This window comes from Magallana gigas, chromosome 10 (genome assembly GCF_963853765.1).
Source record: "Magallana gigas chromosome 10, xbMagGiga1.1, whole genome shotgun sequence".
Taxonomy (NCBI): domain Eukaryota; kingdom Metazoa; phylum Mollusca; class Bivalvia; order Ostreida; family Ostreidae; genus Magallana; species Magallana gigas.
In genome coordinates, this window is record NC_088862.1 from 32,603,198 (window position 1) to 32,617,055 (window position 13,858).

General features: G+C 30.8%; 1 long non-coding RNA gene across 1 annotated transcript; it reads left to right on the forward strand.

Moving 5' to 3' along the window:
• The first annotated feature begins 7,263 nt into the window (after positions 1-7,263).
• Positions 7,264-12,049, forward strand: LOC105333026 (uncharacterized). Its single transcript, XR_010710343.1, has 8 exons — positions 7,264-7,655; positions 7,762-7,820; positions 7,936-8,073; positions 8,468-8,551; positions 10,250-10,843; positions 10,969-11,030; positions 11,121-11,258; positions 11,394-12,049. It is a non-coding gene; the product is annotated as an uncharacterized lncRNA (long non-coding RNA).
• Positions 12,050-13,858: the final 1,809 nt, after the last annotated feature.

A 13,858-nucleotide genomic window follows, 5' to 3' on the forward strand; every position in this document is an offset into this window, starting at 1 on the left:
TATAATGCCAAAAGAAAGATAACCCCAGAAGTGAATACGTAGCTATACTTTTATTTTCTTTAAGAATATTTTCAAAAATTCATATTTGAGTAAGTATTCATTTTTCAGACACAAAACTTGGTATGAATAGAGTATTTATGCTCTATATTCTTAGAGCATTGAAGCGCGATAATTCTTTCTAAATCAAATTTTGAAATTTAAACAAGTTGTGATCTTTAGGCCTTTCAAACCCATATGAAAAGTCAAAAAGTGCCCCCTCCGACCATAATTCTAAGATTGTAATCTTTATTCTTAACAATAAACGGAAAAGATTTTTAAAATCGGAAGAGAAATTAAAAAGTTACAGCCAAAGGGCTGTTTTGCACCTTGGCCCCTGCAGATCCCTTATTTTCTCGAATTGTGTACCCAAAAAGTTTTCCGGTCTGCGCATTGTGTGTATTATTATACATCTGAGATATTGTAATAATTACTCAAAAACTTTTTGAGAAAACGAATCACGCGTGATTTTAGTTTAACACTGAAACTCCCATAGACAATTTTTCATAGGCTCATAAAACCGGAAGTAATCAATATTTTTAATTCAAACTTTGAATATATGTTCAATAGGTCTATCTTAACAATGTTTAGGCGTCTCATACAATATCTAAGGTTTTTAATAATTTTTTTGTTTTTCATCCCCCCTTTTCTCAAGTTTGAACCTTAATATCTCAAAAACAGGCAGATATAGAGATATGCCTATGCTTATGATTTTGTACACCTAGACAAGATGCATCTAATTCTTAAACTTGAACGCTTTAACTCAAAAAATGATTAAGGTATTGTGCTTCAATGTATTTTTAGTATTAACCTTGTCAAAACCGGAACTGCCGGAAACGGAAGTCCAAAACCTTACATACGCGTGTCATATAAAAATGCTATAAGACTATTGCATGGTTGTTTTAATATGTCTTTCCGTTTTCAAAAAATCGCTAGCGAAACTTTGTCGAGAATTGTTATAACAAGTTACTCAAATAGCAACATATAAGTAGTGCAATGTGAAAAGAAAGATAACTCCAGAACTTTACAAGAAGCTTCACTTCTTATTTCAGAGGAATATTTTTAAAAAATCATATTGAAGTAAGTATTCATCCCTCGGACACAAAACTTAGTATGCCTATAGTATTTATGCTCTACATTCTTATAGCAAAGGGAGATAACTCTTACTAAAAAAAAATTTGAAATTTAAACAAGTAATGATCTTTGGGCCTTCCTAACCCCTATAAGGAGTCAAAAAGTGGCCCCTCGGACCATAATTTTAATATTGTACTCTTTATTCTCAACAATAAACTGAAAAGATTTTGGAAATTGAATGAAAGGTAAAAAATTTACAGCTAAAGGGCTGTTTTGCACGTTGGCCCCTGCAGATCCCTTATTTTCTCGAATTGTCTACCCAAAAACTTTTCCGGTCTGCGCATTGGTTGTGTCATTAACCAAAAAAAATGTTGTAATAATTACTCAAAAACTTTTTGAGAAAACGAAACACGCGTGATTTTAGTTTAACATTGAAACTCCCATAGGCAATTTTTCATAGGCTCATAAAACCGGAAGTACTCAATATATTTTATTGAAACTTGGAATATATCTTGAATACTTCTATCTAAACAATGTCTAGGCGTCCTATAAAATTTCTATGGTTTTTTGAAATTTTTTGTTTTTCATCTCCCCTTATCTCAAGTTTGAGTCTTAATATCTCAAAAATGGTAAGAGATAGAGAAATGGCTACGCTTATAATTTTGTACAACTGGACAAGATGCATCTAATCCTGAAATTTGAATGCTCTAACTCAAAAAATAATAAGGATATTATGTTTCAATGAATTCTTAGTATTTCCCTTGTCAAAACCGGAAGTGCCAGAACCGGAAGTCCAAAACCTTACATACGCGTGTCATATAAAAGTGCTATAAGATTATAGCATATTTGTTTTAATATGTCTTTCCGTTTTCAAAAAATCGCTGACGAAACTTTGTCGAGAATAAGAATAATAACTAGACCTGTTTTTGTCTCCAACAAAAAAAGAAGGGCTTTTCGACAGCCCCATTATCTCTTTTTGATTAAATGTTCAAAAAAAATTCTCTAAATTGTTTCCAGGTGTTTTAAACGCCTTGGTATCCCCAGTTGCTTAGATATGAACTTTTGAGTAGTGCAATGTGAAAAGAAAGATAACTCCAGAACTTTACAGGTAGCTACACTTCTAATTTCCAGGGGAATATTTTCAAAAAATCATATTGAAGTAAGTATTCATTCCTCGGACACAAAACTTGGTATACCTATAGTATTTATGCTCTATATTCTTACAGCAAAGCGAGATAACTCTTACTAAAAAAACATTTTGAAATTTAAACAAGTGATGATCTTTGGGCCTTCAAAACCCCTATAAGGAGTCAAAAAGTGGCCCCTCGGACCATAATTTTAAGATAGAACTCTTTGTTTTGAACAATAAACAGAAAAGATTTTTAAGATCGGATGAAAGGTAAAAAAGTTACAGCTAAAGGGCTGTTTTGCACGTTGGCCCCTGCAGATCCCTTATTCTTTCAAGTTGTCTACCCAAAAACTTTTCCGGTCTGCGCATTGTTTGTGTCATTACACATGAAAAATATTGTAATATTTACTTATATACTTTTTGAGAAAACGAATGACGCGTGATTTTTGTTTAACATTGAAACTCCCAAAGACAATTTTCACCGACCTATAAAACCGGAAGTAGTCCACATATTCTGATAAAACTCGGAATATATGTTAATAACGTCTATCTTGATAATATTCAGGCTTCATATAAACTTTTAAACGTCATTTGAATTTTTTTGTTTTTTCATCCCCCCTTTTCTAAAGTTTAGGGCTTTATATCTCAAAAACGGTAAGATATAGAAAGTCGACCACGCTTACAATTTTGTACAACTAGTTATGATAAATGTAGTTCTAAAGTTTGAACGTTCTAGATTGAAGAATATTCAAAGTATTGAGTTTCAATCAATTTTGGCAATTTTCCTGGTAAAAACCGGAAGTACCGGAACCGGAAATCTAAAACCTTACATTTCATAGAGTGATAAATTTGCTATAAGACCATTGCAAAATTATATCAATACATCTTCCAGTTTTGAAAAAATCGCTGACAGAAATCTGTCGAGAAAAATAATAATAATAATAAAAAAAGACAAAAACAATAGGTCTTTTCGACCGAAAGTCGAAAAGCCCTAATAAAACATCAGAATAACAATAGGTCTTTTCGACCGAAAGTCGAAAAGCCCTAACTAGACCTATTTTTGTCTCCAACAAAAAGGAAGGGCTTTTCGACAGCCCTTAAAACCCCTTATTTAAATTTATCATATTTTCTCTCAGAATCTGTATATCAAAAATTAGGAAAATATCATGAGCATATACCCACACGTTAACATTTAAGAAATTAAATGCCCAAAGAAAGACAACTTCAGAATTTTTTATCCAACTATATCGTTTGTTTCCTGAAATACAAGTTCTAAAAATTCTTATATAAGAAAGTACTCATTTAAGATTCAAGAGTTTTGGTATTCCAAAAGCTCTAATGCTAATCATTCATTGAGCAAAGCGAGATAACTCTTGAATTTTAATTTTTTAAAAATGTGATTAAGTTATCATTTTCAGGCCCTTAAAATCCCTATAAGGAGTCAAAAAGTGGCCTTTTGGACCAGATTTTTAAATTGTACTCTTTATTCTTAACTAATAACTGAAAAGAGTTTGAAAATTGGGTGAGTAATAAAAAAGTTATAGCTAAAGGGCTGTTTTTAATACTGACCCCTTCAGGTCCCTTATTTTTCGGAATTTTTTTCCACAGACCTTTTCCGGTCTGCGCATTTAGTCCATCATTACAAGTACAAAATATAAAAATATTTGCTTAAAAATTGTTTGAGAAAACGTTACATGCGTGAATTCAATTTAACATAGAAACTCCCTTAGAAAATTTTCATCGGCTCATAAAACCGGAAGTACGGGACACTATTCAACGAAACTTGGAATATATCTTAATTACGTCTATTAACACAATATCTATCATAATTATATATTGAGCAAAGCGAGATAACTCTTAAAATTGAATTGCGATACAGTTATCATTTTCAGACCCTTGAAACCCCTATAAGGAGTCAAAAAGTGCCCCCTCGGACCATATTTTTTATATTGTACTCTTTATTCTCAGCTATAAACCGAAGAGATTTTGAAAATCGGATAAACAATAAAAAAGTTACAGCAAAAGGACCGTTTTAAATATTGACCCCTTCAGATCCCTTAATTTTTTGAATTTTTTTCCCAAGACCTTTTCCGGTCTGCGCATTAGATTCCTAATTGCAAATTCAAAATATAAAAATATTTGCTTGAAAACTGTTTGAGAAAACGTTACATGCGTGAATTTAATTTAACATAGAAACTCCCGCAGACACTTTTCATCGGTTCATAAAACCGGAAGTACTCAATACTATTCAATGAAACTTGGAATATATCTTAATTACATCTATTTAAACAATATCTATCCGTCTTAGAATATTCCTAAGCTTTTCTGAGTTTTTTATTTTTTCATCCCCCCTTTTCTCAAGTTTGAGGCTTAAAATCTCAAAACTGATAAGAGATACAAACTCGCCGCCGCTTTACTTTTTCAACAACTCGACATGATTGATCTAACTGTAAAATTACAATGAATTTCCTTTAAAAATAAAAACAATATATTGATTCATTCAATTTCTACTATTTTGCTTGTGTGAACCGGAAGTACCGGAACCGGAAGTCCAAAACCTTACATACTGGTGACATTTAAAAATGCTATAAGACTATTGTATAGTTATTTCTGAAATCCTTTCCTTTTTCAAAAAATCGCTGACGGAAATTCTGTCGAGAAAAAGAATAATAATAATAATAATAATAATAATAATAAAACATCAGAATAACAATAGGTCTTTTCGACCGAAAGTCGAAAAGCCCTAATAAACAGAAGAATAACAATAGGTCTTTTCGACCGAAAGTCGAAAAGCCCTAAAAAGACAAAAACAATAGGTCTTTTCGACCGAAAGTCGAAAAGCCCTAATAAGAAACAGAAGAATAACAATAGGTCTTTTCGACCGAAAGTCGAAAAGCCCTAATAAAACATCAGAATAACAATAGGTCTTTACGACCGAAAGTCGAAAAGCCCTAAAAAGACAAAAACAATAGGTCTTTTCGACCGAAAGTCGAAAAGCCCTAAAAAGAAACAAAACGCAATCAACCTAGCATCAGTTCTACACTGCGTTTATAAATAAACGTGACGTAGCAGATGGCGCGTGGATTATTTTTGTTTTAAAGCAGCCACGGTTAGAGATGAGCCAGTAGAGACTCGGAACCTTTGGTTTAGACGATATTCACGTACATGATTTAATGCATGATACATTTAGTTAAGTGTCAGTGATGTCAAACATTTCTGTTATGAACATTAATACCTATATATTTATACATTTATTTTATAATTTTATATACTATGCAGATTATACATTTATGTATACATGAAGAAAATGCAGTAAACTACAGCAAAAATAATTAAAGTCTGGAAACCTGTCTGATTTTTCCCCCTGATTTTTCTTTCTTTCTTTTTCTTTCTGGACAACTAATCTATGGTTTTCTAAGCTGAGCTTATAAAGAAGTTTATTGTATGTTTTGTCTTTATGCAAAATCCTATAGTTCAGTTTTGCTGCTTATCCAGTTCACAAAATGACAAAGTCCAATTTGGTGTTGAACACTGATTTATTTTAACGTGATCGTATATTTTTTAACATTAAAGCAATTCCCAGACTGACAGTTCTCAGTCCAAATTCTAAGCCTAAATTTATCAGCCTATCTAAATTCCAATCTCGTTCTAAAAACTGACTTGTATTAACATGGGCTTTTATACTTTCATGTACACAAAGAGGGAATAATTTAGATTCGTTCTGTCCAGCTGGTTTAATCATAAATAAATTACCTTAGAATTATAAACAAAGTTTTAGTCACACTGAGTATGAAATCTATGTTTAAGCTAACATTTATATAGATTAGCCCCATGGCTTTTACCTCATTTGTCAAAATTTGTCAAAGTTTTCTTTGACTAAAACAAATTAACTATACTTGTCATAATGTATTGCTAAATTTATGGTTGTCGAGGGGCTTAACATAATTAACTCAATTTCAGCCTTCAAAATCTGCTTCCTGACTACATTTTGCGTTAAAAATTTTCAATATTGTGCTTTAGTTTTATTTAAACCTTAATGCGATTTTTAGAACAAAAATACTTTTGAAGTCCATTTGGACTGTAGGCACACATAAATTACTGAAGTTTTGTATGTGGAAAGAAAATTACATTTTTACACAACAGTTGGACACATCATCGCCATCAGAACAACATGATGCCTCACCTACAAACAAACAAATTATAAATTGTAAACTGTATATTTATTAGAGACTAACACGGCCATTTGTTGAGCATTCATATTTAGTTTAAAAAAAAAATATTTCAAAACATAAAAAAAATCAGATAGAAGCATGGTCCTTAATTTATCCAACACATTCGAAAACTCTGTTTTTTGTAGATATATAATATTAACATTCATAGTCAGTGTGTATTTTTCTTAAAGTTTGCATCGGAATTATGTGATATTTATTGTTCACTAACACACGTCACACCCGATCACGGCGTATAAGCCAAGAAAACGTCATCACGTGTTTTTTGAATGTATATATTATTGTTGGACGCTTATTTGTCTGTGTATCGTCGATCCATCAAAACATACCAAGCTACGCACAAAAATTAATTTACCGCACAAACGCACAATATTTAATTTGTTTGCACAGCCTGTAATGTTATACGACCGACGATATTATAATCCTTTAATCATCTTTAGCAATTTTACGTAAAATGTGTTGTACGTAAAGGCAATAAATAAAAATGAGTTGTATATGATTTAATTTTTAATACCATGTCGAACCGCCACAGCCCTCTTTCTCAAAACATAAATTTATATTAAAAAAAAAATCTGCCGACATAAAAAAGATCATGCTTCGGAAGAGACTAAGGAGATACTATTGTCGATCAGTATATGTAAGTAGATATTGAAAAGTAAAAATGACAAAGTAACATATGATCAACAAATGCAATATGTTTGTCGCTCAGATTGTGAGTGTTTATGTGTGTCTTAATGAAATATTCATTTCCGTGTTAATCGTATCAATTCAAAAAGAAAGGAGTTATTAACCTTTCCAAGTAAATGTTCAAACTACATATATAAATATCAATTATCTACAAGTTATTAAAGAATAAACATGACTGTTTCCGCTGTGATTGAGAACCAAGAATAATCAACAAAACACAATACATAACAATTTTTGTGAATAATTATGTGAACGAAAGGCCAGTAGATTTATCATTTGCTATGCCATTATAAAAATACACGTGTCATGATATATACAAGGAAGCAAGTGTTTTGTAAAACTTGACTAAATATGGGCAAAACTGTTTATGGATAAGTATTTCAAAAACCGTACTATGCTATTCAGCGGTCAACAAATAATCTAAAAATGAAAACTTGTGCGGAGTTTTCTTTGCTTTTAATAATTTGGATTTCTATGTTGCAATCCTTATTTGCCGAAAAGTAAGTAATGAATCTGAATTTCTGAGTTGTTTTGTGAGTTTAAAATGCAGTTACTTAGGTCTGGCTCCAGACTCTCTTATATGTCACTGTTCTTTTGTTGTAATAGAGGACAAACTGCATGTATTGTGGGATACTTGTGGGATCAAACAATCAAGAAATGTAGACGTAAGTAAAGTTATGATATTACAATAATTCAAACCATTTCGAATGATAAAGCTTGATTTAATTTTTTTTTATTTGTTATGCATGTACAATTCTTAAACCACTTGGACGTACCCAGCATGTAGTCCTGGATATTATGGGGAGAACTGTGAAGGCGAATGCCCGTTTCCATTTTTTGGTCTGAAATGTATGTTATACTGCAAGTGTGCTGATAGAGTGTGTCATCATGTTGATGGGTGTAAACAACTTCCAGATGGTAGGCATGCTTGTCTTATTGTTATCTTATTTTAAAAGGTTTTGTAGTTGTTGCTTTATTGTTTGTTCATCTGTATGAATCGTTTTATATGAGGAAATGTAAGTTGAACCCCAGATGTTTATTGTTACTCTTTAGTTTCAATAATTGTTTACATTTACAAATATTCTTCCCTATATAAACATATAGAATAGTGAATACTTTAATTTAACTTTTTAATGACGTCACGATGATTACCACACGTGTTCATCGTTTGACGAGAATAAGTCAAGGATATAAACAATTCAATAAAAACAAAATATCCTTTTCTAAAAGTTATGATCTATCGCAAAATTTTATCTTATTACACCGCTGTTTGCAATCTACAGTAATTGGAAAAAAACCTCTTCTGTTATAGAATATACCAAGATATCGACACATATTTCTGATGAACAAAATATCACACAGTCCACGTCAACGATCATATCCAGTCAAAAAACGGGTAAATTCAAGCAATGAAAATTTTCCTTAACGCCGATTAGTGAAAAGTTTAATATTGCGTTTAGTAAGAAAATAAATTTATTATTGTTAAACAATTATGATCCTGAAATTTATTCTCACTTCAGAAGAAAGCACGTTAAAGTGAAGTACAGTTATGGTTATCAAACGTTAGTTGTGAAAGTATGAAGGTTTTCGTTAATACAAATCTGACAAAATATTTGTATTTGGAAAAATGTAAATACTTAATGTAAGTACACCATGAGATAAAGGCAAAATATAAACATCAATTGTTATGCAAAATAGACTTTTTTTAATCTCCAGGTATATTTGAAGATACGGTGTTCGATTCAAAACAAAATCAAACATTGTTACATCCAACAAACACAACAGAAAACGAGTGGGTACGCTCCGTTTTGTTTGGAATAATCGGACTAGCAGCGGTGTCGTTTTTCTTGACAATGATTTTTCTCGTCACATATAAACTTTGGAAACGTCAAATTACCACGAGGACTCTAAAGTGGGTTTAGATAAAAGTGAAGCAATACGGATTTTAATTGTTGGTTTAGATTGTTGATTTAGAGACAAGTTGAGCATATATAATGTTATTGATAGGAGGACTTTATACAGGATATAGAGACAAGTGGTGCAATGCAATAATATTATTGCTCTGATGACTTCATATTGAGTATAGAGACAAGATGAGCATGTAAAATGTTATTGATAAGGACTGTATACTAGGTATAGAGACTTGTTGAATATTACAGAGTGTTCTTGCTATGAGGACTTTATACTTGGTATATAGACAAGTTGAATATTACAGAATGTTATTGCTGTAAGGACTTTATAGTGGGTATAGGGACAAGTGGATCAATGCATAATATCATTGCTCCGATGAAACCAAAAAAACTTGAAATTCCATTTTCGGCAGTAAATGTGCCCAGGCTCCACCGTCACCAAAATTTTCGATTCCCTCAACTCGTTTCTCAACTCAAATTATTTAAAAATGTAACAAAAATTCAATTTTTTATTGCTTCCGTCTTTACTGTTATTTAAGTTCTTAACTATATTAAAAGGCACAAGCAGGATAGCAATTTTTCAACTTAAAGGGGTATAACAAAGTTTGTATGGCATGTCAAACGTTGCAATAATAGATTTTTTCTATTTGAATAATATTTAAATTGTACTCTATGATTTTATATTTGTATTGTTTAATTTTTGTTGTAAAAAAATCAAATATTTGAATAATATATATTTTATTGGTTTTCTTTCCTTGAGATTATATTCATTAGTTTGTTCATAGGTTTGATCAGATTTGTTTTATCTCATTCCCACTATTATTCGAACTAAGTAATGCTCGAGGTGTTTTGTTGGTTATTGGGAGGTAAAAAGTTTAAGCTTTTTTTTCTCGAAGAATTGTTAATAGTAATGGACTTTGAAAAACTATGAAAGACTAATTTGCATGTTGTACATGGTTTGCGCACATATTTTATTCATTCATTTTTAATGGTGACGGAAATTTATGAGAAAATTTATGATTTGTAAAGTACATTACATGTACCTCGCAGTACAATCCGTTGGCTATTACTGAATGCATAAAGACGTGACTTGTTTAGGGTTATTTGTCAAGTTTTCTATGTACATGTAACATTGTAACCTTCGGCAATGTACTTTACTATACTTGTTCACTCTCTCCATCCAGGGGTAAAAATGGGTACCTGACACAAAAACGAGATGGCTATGTGAACAAATGTGCATTAGCGCCGTAATTTAGCAGCTCTGTTTGTATGATCCCCAGGGAGTTGAGGATGCTATTGTATGTACAGGTCTCCCCAGGAGGAAATAGGTAGAAGTCATGTGAACAATTTACTTTAAAAGCAAGACTATAAACCCTACCTTACCTTTTACATTAAAAATATGTTTAATATTTTGCTTTCTTCGTAAATAAAATTTAATAGATGGTTGTACATTTATAAAATTTGTTATGAATGAAATTAAAGATCAATGAGCAATTGATGTTTTGTTATTCAATAAACAATAAGGGTAATTGGATAACATTATTAATAATTAAAATCAAGCAGGAAGGAAACCATTTAGTTCCATAAAATTGTTATAATTGTTATAAAACGTGTTAATTAATGTTTTGCAACATGTCGGTACAAATGAACAATACCTCTGAGTCAGTACTTAATTATATCAATATCGAAATGAAAATAATCTTCGGAACATTCTGAAAAATGTGCATAATAATGATTTTTGGAATGTCCTCTTCGACTTCCACTAATATGTGTTCTGGGTGAGTTTTAGTTCTTCTTTTTGAAATATCTATAGTGATTTCGGGTTAAGGTTTAAGACAGTATTTATTATTATATTCATTTATTATATATTTAAAATCTATTTCATGGTTTTCGAATGTTGTAGCCTGAATGGAACACTTTGCTGCCCGGGATTTTTATGGGATCACGATCTTAAAAAATGTAAAAGTAAGGAAGCATAAACGATTGGTTATTCATTTAATATTAGCACCAGTAACAATAATCTTTTGTATAATTAAACTATTTAATCATAATCAGGTTGTAAAGCAGGATTTTATGTAATAGATTGCAAAGATAATTGTATATTTCCTTCGTATGGGTTGGACTGTTAATCAACGTTTAAGTGTACTGACAAAGACTGTGATCATGTCAAAGGCTGTGATGGGAAGTCAACAGGTATTTTCCTTTTACATTGAACGTTGTTCAGATATTATATTTCGTTTCTTATACTAAAAAAACCATGCAATGTACTATGTAAATTTCTTCTTACTTGAAGAACCAACATGTAAAACAAACATTTGTCTTCTCCAGAGAATCCACATGGATATCCCTTCACGTTTGAAATCGACAACACGTCCCCCGCAATCGCAAGATCAACAATACAGAACAGAATATTAAGTGGTAATAAATCTGTCTGTCTGTTTGTCTGTCTGTCTGTTTGTTTATTAGTTTTGTAACTTATTTATTGAGCATGAGGCAACATCGATTCCTTTTATTAATCAAACAAGATATACATTGTTACAGTAGAAAAATGTATTTAAGTACAAATACATAAATGCATATTGTTTAGAGTGACAACCTTGTACGTAAATTTATACTCAATTGCAGTTAACATAAAAATAATGCCGGAACTGCGCACTGCAATAGACGTAACAGATGACGCGTAATATATATATAGCTTTACGATACTTTATGTGTTCAAACAGCACTTGTAGGGGAGAGCTATGCGGACTCCGGACGGAGGCTAGAACGATCGCGATGTGCTTTATGCTTTCACTAATGATACAATTTTAGGGTGAATATATGGGTGATAGGTGATATCAAATATTTCTGTGATGTACACAAACATCTATACATTTATACAATCTTTATTTTATGATTTTGTAAATAATACTTGTATGAAGATTATACATTTATGAATGCATGGTGAAAATAAATGTATTCGATTCTTATGAAAATAATAAAAGTCTGGAAACCTGTTTGATTTTATTCTGATTTTTCTATGTTGATAAATTGTTCATCGAATTTCAATTTTTTGTCAGGCAACTGATCTACATCTTTTTTTATATTATTTCTTTAGCTTGCTTAAAGCTTGTCTCTGCAATATAATCAAGATAAGAAAACATGTAACTGAATTATACCTTTTTAAAGTTAATTTGAAATAACTGATCAAAGTCCATTTCTAATCTCTATACTTTTTTGGCCATGAACAGGAGGAAAGTGCATCTCTCAGAAATGAACAAAAGATGCATTTCCTAAGCCTTTAAATTAAATTGTTTATAAAATAAATCATTTGGAAAAATATGAGCATGTCATAAAGCTTATCGTTCAATTTTTCTTCATACATGTATTTGAAAAAATAACCGAAAAGAATGACATTTAGTTTAAAAAAAATAAAATAAGAGTTGAGGCAAAGTTTATTGATACATAAAATAATTTACAAAAAAACCACTATTAGTTTTTAGCGAAATGAACAGTTACTTTGACGTAAAAAAAATAATTTATTCTAGTGTGGAAAACTGACTTGTTGATAATTTGAGCTTATAGTTAATCCTTTCTGCTTTTGCATTGTAGAATTTCCAAAATAGAAAAATACTGAACTAGAAACAACGATGATTGGAATTGTATTGCTCGTACTGGTGTCTGTCGTCTTGATATTTTTAATCTTGTGCACATATCTACTGAAAAATTGTAAAATGATGACAAAATTTCACGATTCTATTCAAAGGCCCAGCGTTTGAGAACATCCTTAACCTATCTTTATTAACCAGTAGAGTTAAAATAACAGTTTCCACTGGTTTAGTTGAATAATGTAGGGTAATACTATCGGAGTTTCCAAAAATGTGAAAAAAAAATCCCGAACGTCTACATTTGAAGATATCAAATGTTTGATATGAATTTTTAGTAAAACACTTATTTTCAATTTTGATAGTATAAAGCAATGTTAAAACCACAAAAATATCTAAGAAATGCCAATTTTTCTATCGTTATTTTCATCGATTAACTAAATCGTAAAACAAATTTCAACCTTTTTCTACTTTTTAGCTGTATGCTTAAAATAATATTCCACAGTTCCGTTTTTCAAGTTTAAAATATATTTTATGATACAGTTTTTGCTAAATATAATCCAATGTTCACCTTTTGAAGTCATATTCTAAAACCAAAGTTCAGTGGTCCTCTTATAAATGTAAGAATGTACAATGTAAGCAAAGATAAAATACAAATTGATTTAAAATACTAATACTAATAAAGATAATGTTAGAAGACATTTTTCTAACAAACTGTAAATGATCACATAGAAATATTTAAAACAATATTTCCACAACAAAAACCACTGTTGGTCACATAATTATGGGAATAATTTTCAATCAAATATGCATGAAAAAATATCAAATTAATTTACTTTACGAGGATTAAATAGTACATTGGCCCCTGGTTTCGTAAAATTTTGGGCGCACAATTTAGTTATGGTGACAATTATGCTTGTAAATATTAAATTAACCAAATTAACGGTAACACTGACCTTTGAAAATGTTGAAATTAAATTTTTTAAAAACATAAAGCTTATGTCTGCCTTTTTTCATTTTTTACAATCAATTGTTCAATCATTTAGATAACGATCAGTCAACTAATATGTTTGTTTACTGGCACAAGTGAGAAGAACTTTTAAATCTGTTTTAGTTTGTTTGTATATATTATAGTATAGCGGTTATCTAATTTTGTTAACCTATGGCGAAGTATAATGGTATACCATAGTACTTCCATCTCGATACGAT